This window comes from Biomphalaria glabrata, chromosome 17, assembly GCF_947242115.1.
Source record: "Biomphalaria glabrata chromosome 17, xgBioGlab47.1, whole genome shotgun sequence".
Lineage (NCBI taxonomy): Eukaryota > Metazoa > Mollusca > Gastropoda > Planorbidae > Biomphalaria > Biomphalaria glabrata.
This window is the reverse complement of record NC_074727.1, coordinates 8,853,253-8,866,680: the sequence shown is the minus strand read 5'-3', so window position 1 is coordinate 8,866,680 and position 13,428 is coordinate 8,853,253.

Sequence of the window (13,428 nt, the reverse complement as noted above, 5' to 3'; positions counted from 1 at the left end):
TTTAATTCTTTCTTTATAGCGCCACTAAAAATTATAACACATGAAAGTTGTTGATAACTTTTTTTCCTACCCTTGTTATATACCCACCCCGCTCCACACCTTTAGGCCCTTCCTTCTTTTTGAAGTACAGTTTGGGGAGAAATGGGAAAACAAGATATAAAACTTACCTATTCAAGGCGTCACCCCTGACGACAACACAGGGGTGGTTGCGAAAGTTCAGATGACAAGAGCGAGATTAAGTACTTATAAAAAGTAGATTGTGGTGCGAAACGGAATGGGGAAAGGGGAGGGGGGGGGTCATAAAAATATTCAACTCCTGTGTTGATCTCTTTGTTGGCATCGCTATGTTGATCCTTGTATTGATCAACATTCACTGCTACAAATGATTTCAGATTCGAGAAAAACTGGGGTAATTGCTAAAGTTAAAGGTATCACATTTAAAAAATTGAATAGGATACAATGTCAAAACATTCATAAACAACTTTTAGGTTTGTCAATGCGTAGTTCTAACCTATATATTTTTTTCTTTGTCTTTCCAATAGCATAAAAAGGACATAAAAATAATATAAAAACAACAACAACAACAACAAAGCCTTTATATGGGAAATAAGTGCACATTTACTGCCATATATCTCAGTACTGTTAGTTGTGTTTCCTTTTTCTATATCAAACCATTACCGCTCATCAATTAATTATAATTCTTGTTTTCTATTCATTCATGCTTTGTTAACAACAATGAAGAATTGTGTACAGTTTCAACTTGATCCGAGAATGAGAAGTGGGAGAAACAATGTGTACAAATTTGTACCAGACAGACAGACAGACGGACAGAGTTGATATAAGCTTTGCAAAAATGAATATATTATTTAAAAGCTTATTGAACCTATCGTGAAACGTCAACACCAAAGCATATCAAGATATCTACTTCCAGTCTATTACGATCCAATTTCTGACTGTTTACATGAGCGAAAAACCAAAATACTTATTCTACAGACCACACTATTGCCATAATCTAACGGAAGAAGGAGGGGTGGGCGTGAGATTAGCCTTAAGACTTTAAATTGTTATTAATTGTCGTGAGCACGATTTTGGTCTAAGTTTGGTTGATGTGAACATGTTTCGTCCATATGTTTCTACCCTGAGACTAAATGGTGCATCGCAGTGCAATTTCATATATGAACATTATGACGTTACGGAAATGACGTCAGAGAGCTAGCAGAGCTAGCAGAATGCCATTGGCCATTCTTTTTCAATGTGAATTCAAGCTCGATAACAATGTGTATATCTTTATTATTTATTGGAACGGAAATATTCGAGTTATTTATAAGATCTAGAAATTCTTAATTGTTATCCTCTATTGAACGGATTGTCTGAATCAGCCAGGAAAACCAACGACTTTGTAGAGTTTAAATCTTTAATTAGCATCTAGACCTAAGACTAGATTTTCACAAGGATACGCGCAGGACTTGGGTCTTATTATATTCTCTTTTGAAGTAACGCCTGTAATTTTTAGCGGCCCCCGAAAGGGGAAAAGACGCTATTAGTTTTGTGCGAAATGTCTGTCCGTCTGTCCGTCTGTCCCGTTTAGATCTCGTAAACTAGAAAAGATATGGAAAATCCGACATCACAATATTTTAGACCATTCAAACTTCTGATGCAACGGCTACTTTTTTTTTTTTTTTCTGAAAGCGAAAAATCTAATTTTTAAAATCAGTTATGCAAGCAGTTTTTTAAAGAGAAAAAGGTATAAGTTAGACCTAAATTAACACGAATAGTAATCTTGTAAATGTCATTTTCGTAACCTTTTATTTTTTGCGAAACGTATTTTTTTTTTTTTTTTTTTTGAGTATTCGAATAAGAGATTGAGCCTTTTCAAAACAATTATATCAATTATAAGACTTCAGTTAGGCCAGGAGAGGCGCGGTAGCTGAGTGGTAAAGCTCTTGGCTTCCGAACCAGGGGCCCCGTGTTCGAATCCTGGTGATGACTGCGATTTTCAACTTCGGAATCCTTAGGCGCCTCTGAGTCCACCCAGCTCCAATGGGTATCTGATATTAGTTGGGGAAAAGTAAAGGCGGTTGGTCGTTGTGCTGGCTACATGACAACCTCGTTAACCGTAGGCCACAAAACAGATGAACTTTACATCATCTGTCCTATAGACCACAAGGTTTGAAAGGGGAAATAGTTAGGCCTGGTTCACATCTAACTTGCACCTATCCTTTGATCTGCTGTACCGTTGGGGCACTACACAAGATCTGTCAACCTTCTTTCTCCATTCTTATCTCTCATTTGTCTTTGATATAATTTCATTTGGATGTTCTTTCTGAAAATATTGAAGCCTGCCTGGGTGGACCACTTCGGGGGCCGATTTTGAGTTTGTGTTTCCACACAAACTGTCTTTGTAATCTTGTTAAATATAAGGTTACACATAAACTTAATGGATCTCATTCACCAATCGTAAACAAACAACATTTTGCCACGTGATTCTCTATATCTTCTATACAAATTACGCAATCCATAAAGGCTGTCACGAGATACGTAATTTTCATTGTTTTATCAATATTATCACGTGGCTAAATGTTGTTTGTTTATGATTGGTGAATGAGGTCCATTATCACAAACATTTTGAACAACAGAGCGTGATTTTAATCTAATTCTTGCATCGCCAGTCCACTTTGCTTATTGGACGGAAATGTGTTGCTTACAAATAACTCATTTATTTATTTGTGTACATAGCAACATAAGAGATGAAAATGGGGGAGGGTGGGGGGGGGGCTGAATAAGGAGGACCAATAATTAGTGGCAAAAGGCAATGAAGTGTAAGTGTTATGATTTAAACAGGTTACATTCGTTAATGATGTCATGTATACGGGTTAGGGTTAGGGTTAGGGTATGGAGATTAGAGAGAAACAAAAATTCGGATGTTCATCTCCCTGTTTTGAAGAATACAATGTTCTATGCTACAATATTTACACCCTTAAGGCACTTCTTTTTAATTCGGTCACCAAGTCTTCTCATTCACTGGACGAAAAACAACTTCAATGTGTCTCTGTTCTAGATCTAGTTAGCAGACCTTTTTTTTTTCTTTACGCAATAGCACCGCTGGCGATGATTGGTTCTTTCGAATTTCCTTATGTGACATCCGTTCATTATCTTATGCTCCTTGCGCGCCAACGTAGTGTAAGTCATAAATCAATTGTGGTTTACAAAACGTTCCATTAGTTAGCGAAGTATTTTACCCCGAATGTCAGGTCTGTGAATCTAGGTTACTTCCACTGTTTTATTGTGTGACATATTAGGTAGCATACAATTTAGGCCTTGTCGCAATAGGGGAGTCTGCAATTTACTCCTGGCTTGGGGCGCTTCTTGTTCCTTGGCACTGCGTTTTGAGGCTTATGAGTGTGCTATTTTGACGCGCTTGAGTATCGCTTTTCAGCGCTTCCTGAGCTTCTTCGTGGCGCTCCTGAACATTGCTATTTAATGCTTCCAGAGATGACTATTTAATGCTTCCAGAGATGACTATTTAATGCTTCCAGAGATGACTATTTAATGCTTCCAGAGATGACTATTTAATGCTTCCAGAGATGACTATTTAATGCTTCCAGAGATGACTATTTAACGCTGTTAAGAATGACTTCCGTAAGTCACACCCAAACGGTAGCGTTGGTTAATTAATCTCATAATACTAGAGTAGCTAGACGAAAGGCGTAGAAGGGTATTGTGTCACCCATACGCATATCTTCAATTAGAGCTTTTGAATACCTAAAAATGGATGAGTTTATAATAAACTAGACATATGTTACCCGCGACCCGCGGGTCTTTATTTGCACATTACTTTCGATATAGTCACTGAGAGTGTTTTGTAAACAATTAAACGAAATAATAAAGTAATAAGTAAAGCGAATGTGTCAATGTAAAAATAGTGTGAATGAAGCTATCAAATCAAAATAGCTAATAGGCTTAAATCCATTTTTCCAAATTAAAACATTTGCTTGTAGGCCTACATATATTTAATAAAAATTGAGATGAATATACTTAATTTTGTATGTTCATGTGTTAAAGTATAAAGTAGATCTTGAGGTAGACATAGATCTAAATCTACACTAATCTAGTTGCCTTTTATAGAGTTCATTCTGTGTTGCGCATGCGTGACCTTTTTTCATGAATGAATATAGGCCTATCTCAACACGGCTACGCAGCTTTATTTAGCGAACAGCGAACGAATGTATTAAAAATGCTTTAGAAAAACAAATTTGAATGTTAATTTGATTAAAATATGAAATGAGTGGACAATAATTAGTATGTTTATGTGTTAAAGCATAAAACTATCTTTGCGAAAAGAAGTTTTATTATCTTAGAGTTCAATAAGAGTTTTAGACCTAGGCCTAGGAATAGACTCAGTAGAGAGATGTGTTAATCACTGTTAATGTGTAACCATTTGGTAATGTCTAATGAAAGGATGTTCGTCAGACTTTACCCGCGGCCTTCGGGTCTAAGTATGTGTTTACTAATCTAGTGGATTGGATTTAGATGTATGTTAAACTTAACTAATGATCCTTTCAAGTTTTTTCTCTTTCGCTACGAAAATAAAATTAGGTTTGCGAAAATGGAATTACCCGAAGCCGATAAATTCATATCTATTACAAACGAAAAGAGCGATAGCTTTGTTAAATGAATGGGATTATAAAGTGAACAATTAAACGAAATAATTTTTAGTACGCGATTCATGAATGAATATAGATCTAGGCCTATCTCAACTCGGCTTCGCAGCTTTCGTAAATGAATATAGCTTTAAAAACCAAATTTGAATGTTTATTTGATCAAAATATGAAATGAATGGACTTCAATTGATATGTTTATGTGTTAAAGTATAAAACTATCTGTGCGAAGAGAAGTTTTATCATATTAGAGTTGAATTAGAGTTTTAGATCTAGGGATGGGATTATAAAGTAAACAATTAAACGAATTAATATTTAGTACGCGATTCATTACGGAATTGTCTAATGAAAGAATGTTCGTCAGGAAATCTGTAATCACAGATATAAGGAACTAATTAATGTAAAAAATGCGTTTGAAACACAAAATTGAAGGTTAATTTTATTATATAATGAAATCAATGGATCTTCTTTTGTCTTTTCATGTGTCAAAGTAAAAATTTATATGCGCAAAGTGTATTTCTTAAAATTAGATCTAGGTCTAAATCCTTTCTATCTTTTCTCATGATTGTAGACATGGCCTAGATCCATAAAATACTATAGCTGTAATAGAATCGGACAACTTTATTTTTTTTTTTGATGGTCTTAAGTTTGTTTTAGGGCTACAATACATACACTACGGTCTAAGTTGGTACCCAAGGAACATTCCTGCCTAGTTTTATCAAGATTGGTCAAGCGGTTTCGATGTCTATAAGTAACATACATCCATCCATACATACATACACCACACATTCTACTTTATAATATAGATATACTAGCCTGAAATTACCCGCGGCCTGCGGGTCTAAATTTGTGTTTACTAATCTAGTGGATTGGATTTAGATGATGATCCTTTCACGTTATTTCTCTTTCGCTACGAAAATAAAATTATTTTGCGAAAATGGGTTTACCCGAAGTGGATACATTCATATCTATTAAAAACGAAAAGAGCGATAGCTTTGTTAAATGAATGGGATTATAAAGTGAACAATTAAACGAAATAATTTTTAGTACACGATTCATGAATGAATATAAATCTAGGCCTATCTCACCTCGGCTTCGCAGCTTTCATAGATGAATGTAGCTTTAGAAAACCAAATTTGAATGTTTATTTGATCAAAATATGAAATGAATGGACTTTAATTAATATGTTTATGTGTTAAAGTATAAAACTATCAGTGCGAAGAGAAGTTTTATCATCTTAGAGTTGAATTAGAGTTTTAGATCTAGGGATGGGATTATAAAGTAAACAATTAAACGAATTAATATTTAGTACGCGATTCATTACGGTATTGTCTAATGAAAGAATGTTCGTCAGGAAATCTGTAGTCACAGATATAAGGAACTAATTTATGTAAAAAATGCTTTTGAAACACAAAATTGAAGGTTAATTTTATTATATAATGAAATCAATGGATTTTCTTTTGTATTTTCATGTGTCAAAGTAAAAAACTATCTGCGCAAAGTGTATTTCTTAAAATTAGATCTAGGTCTAAATCCTTTTATCTTTTCTCATGTCAACATTGTAGACATGGCCTAGATCCATAAAATACTATAGCTGTAATAGAGTCGGACAACTTTATTTTTTTTTGAGGGTCTTAAGTTTGTTTTAGGGCTACAATACATACACTACGGTCTAAGTTAGTACCCAAGAAAAATTCCTGCCCAGTTTTATCAAGATTGGTCAAGCGGTTTTGATGTCTATAAGTAACATACATACATACACCTCACATTCTACTTTATAATATAGATTCAATAAAAAATATATTATTATGAAAAAAAAAAGGTCACTATATACCTCAGGTCATTGATGTCCAAACCAATCCGCGACCCGGTGTTGTCCGGCCCTTCTAAACTTCAGCCCATAGTAGGTACTACATAATGAGGCCTAGGTTTAATCGCGCTCAAAGATTTTTTGTGTTCGTCGGTAATGCGACCCATGACTGGCATGTCGGATATTTAAATGTCTTCGGGCCGCTAAAAATTGGGCATTGTTGTAGCAGATATATTATAAACGCATGGCACGCTAATTAGGAAACAATTATTCTGCTTCTGTTCTAAACAGTTTCGGGTATTATCTGCTTTTTTTACTAACATACATTTGAGATCCAAAGAAAAGCCCTTAGTGAAGACATGCGCAGAAGATGTAAAGAAAACTTAAAAAGTCTGCGGACAACGGCTTTGTTTGCATGAGATGCGGAAAAATATGCAGGTCGCAGCTTGGTTTGCGTAGTCATGTGAAACACTACATTCACCCTTCACCTTCGGAATTGAAAGCAATGGAATTATTATTTATTTATGATTACTTAATACTGTGTCACAGGTTTCAACGATGTCACAGAGAAAGGAAGGAGCACTCACAAGGCAACACGTCCAGGGCTATGCAGTCTATAGGGTAGGTCATCTGTTTCTTTGGCCAACGGCTAACAAGGTTGTTATGTGGCCAGCACAGCGACCAACAACCTTTACTTTCCCCCAACTAAAGTCAGGTACCCATTAGAGCTGGGTGGACTAAGAGGCGCCCTAAAAATCTCGAAGTTCAATAACTTCATCGAGATTCGAACACAGGACCCCAGGATCGGAAGCCGAGAGCTTAACCACACAGCGACCGCGCCCAATATTGTTCAGTTTACACACCTCTAATGCTTTTTTTTCTTCGCCGTTTATTTTATAGTAAACATAAAAACTTCATAAATATTTTATACCCATGTTTTTGTTTTTTGCACTAGCTCGAAACAGAACGCTAAGTAAACATATTTTATGTGCGTCTAGTCTCTCTGTTTTCTGTATGAAGAGAAATAAAGATATTCGACTTTTTACTAGCCTGATTCATATCATAACGTATCCTTTCATATCTTTGGGTGTATAGCGCGATAGATAAACTAACGTCCGATATTGTATAATTAAGTATTGAGTAGTATCGAAACAAATTTTCAAAGGACTGAGTGATTGGTCATGTGCCTCCTCCTTTGTTCCAGGCAGCGGGGCGGAGGATACTTAAAAGTGACTTTTGGTCCCAAAAATTGGAAATGTGTGCTTGTGTGTGTGTTGGATGACTAAAGAAAGTTATTATCGAGGATGTGGATATGCGGACATAATTTTGGTCACATACTTGAAAAAGTACAAAGCAATATTATTGGTGTCAGTTACAAAAAACAACAACAAACAATTTCGCATTTTATTGGTAATTAAATTATTGTTGCCAGTCAAAATAAAATCATAAAATAGAAGAGCTAGTTCAACCACAGATTTTTAAAGAGATTTTCACCTATGTACGTTGTCGGATTGGGGATCAGAGCTACTCTCCTATCCCTAGGGTTTACGATCTCAACAACCAGGGCCCTCTGCCAGAAATATTTGGGTCCCAGACATTTTGGCCCTTCTGCCTTTCCTTACATACCAAAAAAACTTTAAGTACCAGCACGTATACAAGATACATAAAAAGGCGTGATTTGAGCCCACCCCCCTTTTTTTTTGTGTTGAAACACAGGACTAGAGTCATTTATCCTCCCCCTCCCCCCCCCAAAGCTTGACAAGACAAACTTATGCCATACGTAATATATTTCAATAATATTGTTCGTTTCTTTGTAGTATTTTTTTTATATATTATTATTTGGAGAACTTTAGATATGAGCACTACTGAAGTAGAAAATAATTGAGAAAAATCTATAGATTTAACCCTTTCAAAACTTGCGATTCAAAAAGGGGGGGGGGGAGAGAAGGGTTTTTCTACCTTTCATTGAAAGTGGATACGAATAAGGGATGTGAGGGTTAACTGATCACAATAAAAGGTATACACTATAGGAACAAATCAACGATGAAGCCGGTGTTGAATGACAGTATTTTATAGTCTCAAAACAAAAGAATCAATTTGAGTCTATATTGAACAATTTTCTATGAAAACAACAAAAAATACGAAAAATTATATTAAAAATAACAAACAAAGCTTATATTAAGTGTAGTTGTATCAATTAGTTTGTATCAGTCATGTCATTAAATGTGTAATACATCTAGACTAACAATAATCAATCTGTGCGATTAGAAGTATTTTTACCAATTGTTTTTGTCATGCGCAATTTCATGCTTTTAGCTTTCTCACTACGCTATGATCCTATCCTATGATCCTAGGCTCAAGATGAACGGAGACAAGACGAAGACAAGACGGAGACAAGACAGAGACAAGACGGAGACAAGACGGAGACAAGACGAAGATAAGACGAAGACAAGACAGAGACAAGACGGAGACAAGACGGAGGCAAGACAGAGACAAGACGGAGACAAGACAGAGACAAGACGAAGACAAGACGGAGACAAGACGAAGACAAGACGAAGACAAGACGAAGACAAGACGGAGACAAGACGAAGACAAGACGAAGACAAGGCGGAGACAAGACGAAGACAAGACGGAGACAAGACAGAGACAAGACAGAGACAAGACGAAGACAAGACGGAGACAAGACAAAGACAAGACGAAGACAAGACGAAGACAAGACGAAGACAAGGCGGAGACAAGACGGAGACAAGACGAAGACAAGACGGAGACAAGACGGAGACAAGATGAAGACAAGACGAAGACAAGACGAAGACAAGACGAAGACAAGACGGAGACAAGATGAAGACAAGACGGAGACAAGATGAAGACAAGACGGAGACAAGATGGAGACAAGACGAAGACAAGACGAAGACAAGACGGAGACAAGACGAAGACAAGACGAAGACAAGACGAAGACAAGACAGAAGTAATTAAGATTGGCACACGAAAAAATATCCCAAAAGTCGAGAGCACAGATTCCCTTTTTAACTTGAACTGCCAGGTTCCTTTCCTTGAAGTACGCAATCTTGGAGTTTCTTTGACTCAACACTATCTTATGAACGACACTTAAGTCAGTTCTGCAAGGGTCTTTATCAGCTGCGTAGATTAGGCCAGATCCGACCATATTTAACAACGCATTCATACTCTACCGCCTTGACTACGGCAACGCCTTTCTAGCAGGTATACCAGATGACAAAATCGCCAAGCTGCAACGAATTCAGATCAACGCCGCACGAAGTCTTAAGATTCTGCTACTACTCTCTTGCCCACACTCCAATGGCTTCCCGTGAAAGTGAGACTACAAGGTGGTAACACTTTGTTATTATAAAGAAATGCCCTTGTACCTTAGCAAACTGACCACTCCATATGTCCCCCAAAAGAGCCCTGCGCTCAATGGACTCAACGCTTCTAGTGATGCCACGTTTCTTTGCAAAAAGCTACGCCTGCAGGCTTTTTCAGTGCACGGACCAAAGGTTTGGAACTCATTCCCCATTGTCCTCAGACAGACAACATGCTACACCACATTCAAGAAAAACATTGACCTATCTGTTTAAAACTTTTTTAGATTAGTTTGTCATTTTAGCTCTCGTGTTTAGGTGTGTAATGTTATCACTGCGCCTCGAGTCTACATTTCTTTTGTTGACAATGCTCTATAAATTAAATCATTATTATAATCCTGGTCTTTAAAATATGGTTACAACGTTGTCAATTTTTTAACTTGTTTCTAAGTGTTCCTAAAGACTTCTGTTGTAACCTGGACAAGTGTTTTATTCCAACAATTTATCCGCTAATTTATTTTCCACTTCTCTTGATTCCAAATTTTAAGTTTCACACAAGTCTTTATTTTAAACTCTTCATCTTGGCCTCTTATTTACGACTTCCGTTTCATGTTGGTCATAAAACCATCACTATTACGACATTAGGTAAAATTGTTTTGTTTTCTCTTTTTCAAAAAAATCTCTCTCTTGATCTTTCTTCGTTGCTGATACAGCATAAAGTACATGATGGTGAAGAACGTAGGTGGCTGTTTGGTCGTGCGGAATGCACGCTGGACTGTCGTTCGGTCGTCTCGAGGGTCCCGGGTTCATATCCTCCCCACTGTCATCCTCTTCGTCCTGCGGGAGCTGCGGGCTAGGAAGTAGATCTAGATGTAAAATATCTTCAACTCTGAAGGGACATCCGTAGATTTGCAGTAACCTACAAAAAAAGTAGAGACTCTACTTAGGAAGTAGATCTAGATGTAAAATATCTTCAACTCTGAAGGGACATCCGTAGATTTGCAGTAACCTACAAAAAAAGTAGAGACTCTACTTAGGAAGTAGATTTAGATGTAAAATATCTTCAACTCTGAAGGGACATCCGTAGATTTGCAGTAACCTACAAAAAAAGTAGAGACTCTACTTAGGAAGTAGATCTAGATGTAAAATATCTTCAACTCTGAAGGGACATCCGTAGATTTGCAGTAACCTACAAAAAGTAGAGACTTAGGAAGTAGATCTAGATGTAAAATATCTTCAACTCTGAAGGGACATCCGTAGATTTGCAGTAACCTACAAAAAAAGTAGAGACTCTACTTAGGAAGTAGATCTAGATGTAAAATATCTTCAACTCTGAAGGGACATCCGTAGATTTGCAGTAGCCTAACCTACAAAAAAAGTAGAGACTCTACTTAGGAAGTAGATCTAGATGTAAAATATCTTCAACTCTGAAGGGACATCCGTAGATTTGCAGTAACCTACAAAAAAAGTAGAGACTCTACTTAGGAAGTAGATCTAGATGTAAAATATCTTCAACTCTGAGGGGAAATCCGTAGATTTGCAGTAACCTACAAAAAAAAGTAGAGACTCTACTTAGGAAGTAGATCTAGATGTAAAATATCTTCAACTGTGAAGGGACATCCGTAGATTTGCAGTAACCTACAAAAAAGTAGAGACTCTACTGCTGATATTTAAAATTTATACTTTATTTGCATTACTTGTTTCAATATCACACCCCCTCTTTAAAAACAAATAATCAAGTTCGTTGAGTGCTAAAACAATAGGAGAGATGGGGAGACATCAAATCTAAATACAAGCAAATTTTATTTAACAAAGTAGGCCTACAAGTAATTTAGTTTTTTTTTCCCCTTAACTTTTGAATTTCTATTGTTTTTAAACTATCGTCATAATTCACAGTTTCTAGGAATATTTAGTCACTTCTTTAGTGGGTCTAGTTCTTTTGTTATTTCGATTACCACATTAGATTTTTGGGCGGAATCGGAGATTTTCACGAGAAACTAAACGATGCCAAGGACGCTTTACTGTTGCCAACTATTGAGGTGATTTAGTTGTAACAAATTCTCAATGCATATTACATCTTCTTTTATTGCCAATAAAACTCGTGAGTTTAAGCAGGATTGGTATTTCAGTGGTACCGGTAGTACACGTATTTGAATTGCATGATTGATTGATCTCTATAGTTTTGTTAAGCTTAAGTACATAATACGTGGGGTCATGGGCGAGTGTCGTCATATCAAGGCTTCACTTACTCGTATGATGGGTTGACGGTGCAAGCAGATCACATCTCTTCTAACGGTAGCCCGTATCCCAAGACTCTCGAGTTTAAAGGCGATGCAGAAGGCCGGACACGCCCGGGAAAAAATCCTCCATTCATCCGTGTGAGTGTCCGTCATAAACCGGTCCCTGGATGAACGTTGTGTGATCGTGGCAGGACTGTTGGGGCTCTTTCGCAATGCAGTTTGTTAGGTACCGGTATTCCAACCGGGGGGGGGGGGGGAGCATCACGAGGAACTGCCTCACAGGGCATCAAATACCCTAGCTACGCCACTGTGGGGCTCTCTCGCAATGCAGTTTGTTAGGTATACCAACGGGGGATCTTCTTTTTCGTCCCTAATATTCTCCTCTAACGACCGTTTCTACCCGGGGGCCACTGTGAGGCTGGGAAGCGTAGCTCGGTTGTAACACACAAAACAATTTGTTTAGGGCAAACTTTGTATTCAAAGAGTGTAAAAATGGACTTTAACCTATTAACCCGCTTTGTTTTTTTTTTATACCTCTATTTAATGACTTTGCCTAGTTTTGGTTTCCCCCTCCCCCTAAAATAAATAAATAAATATGTCAGTTCTAAAAGGAAATCTTTGTCGCGTTGCTCATTATGGTGTTAATTATGGCATTTTCGTTTGTATTAAAAAAAAAAAAAATAAGCCCCTAGAAGTTGGAGATAAGAGCGATATTTATGATTGTTTTCTTTCTGAACTTAAAAAAAAAAGGTCCTGCATTTTTTTCCAACCCCTCCCCACCTTTTTTTTCCCCACAGAAACAAAAAAAAAATTCTCTCTCGTAGGCCTACTTGTAAAAGTACATCGGCTAACCATGTTGATGACATCATAGATCCATCCCATGCTCCCTTTTTCTCCCGCTATCAAGATTCTGTAACTTTTTAATAGGCCTACGTGGCTTTATGCCTAAAGTGGGTATAGAAGATATAGGCCCTAAACCTGCTTTGCCATAACGAAAGGGACATATGGCCAAATGCAGTAGTTGACATGTTTAGTTATCTTAAAAATGATATAAAGGCATGCACAAGTATAGATTTACTAAAGCAACTTATACATTAAAAAAATAAAATAATGTAGACCTGGTTCTTCCAAGATTGAGAATTAACTAAAAAGCCAAAATCGTGTCACGTATTTCTAGTTTGAAATTGCAAACTTGCAAAACTCTAGCTGTAAAATACCACGTCCGGGGTGTAAAATGTTTAGATAGGTCAGTGATTCGTTACACTTTGGCATGTGGCATTACAATTATTATCTGTGTAGCCTATATGTAGCTTTAAAACATAGTCCTCGACACTAAAATCAAGACTGATGTACTTTCTGGTCATGGCCACATTCTTATATCCTTGCGAGTCTTGGATACTGAC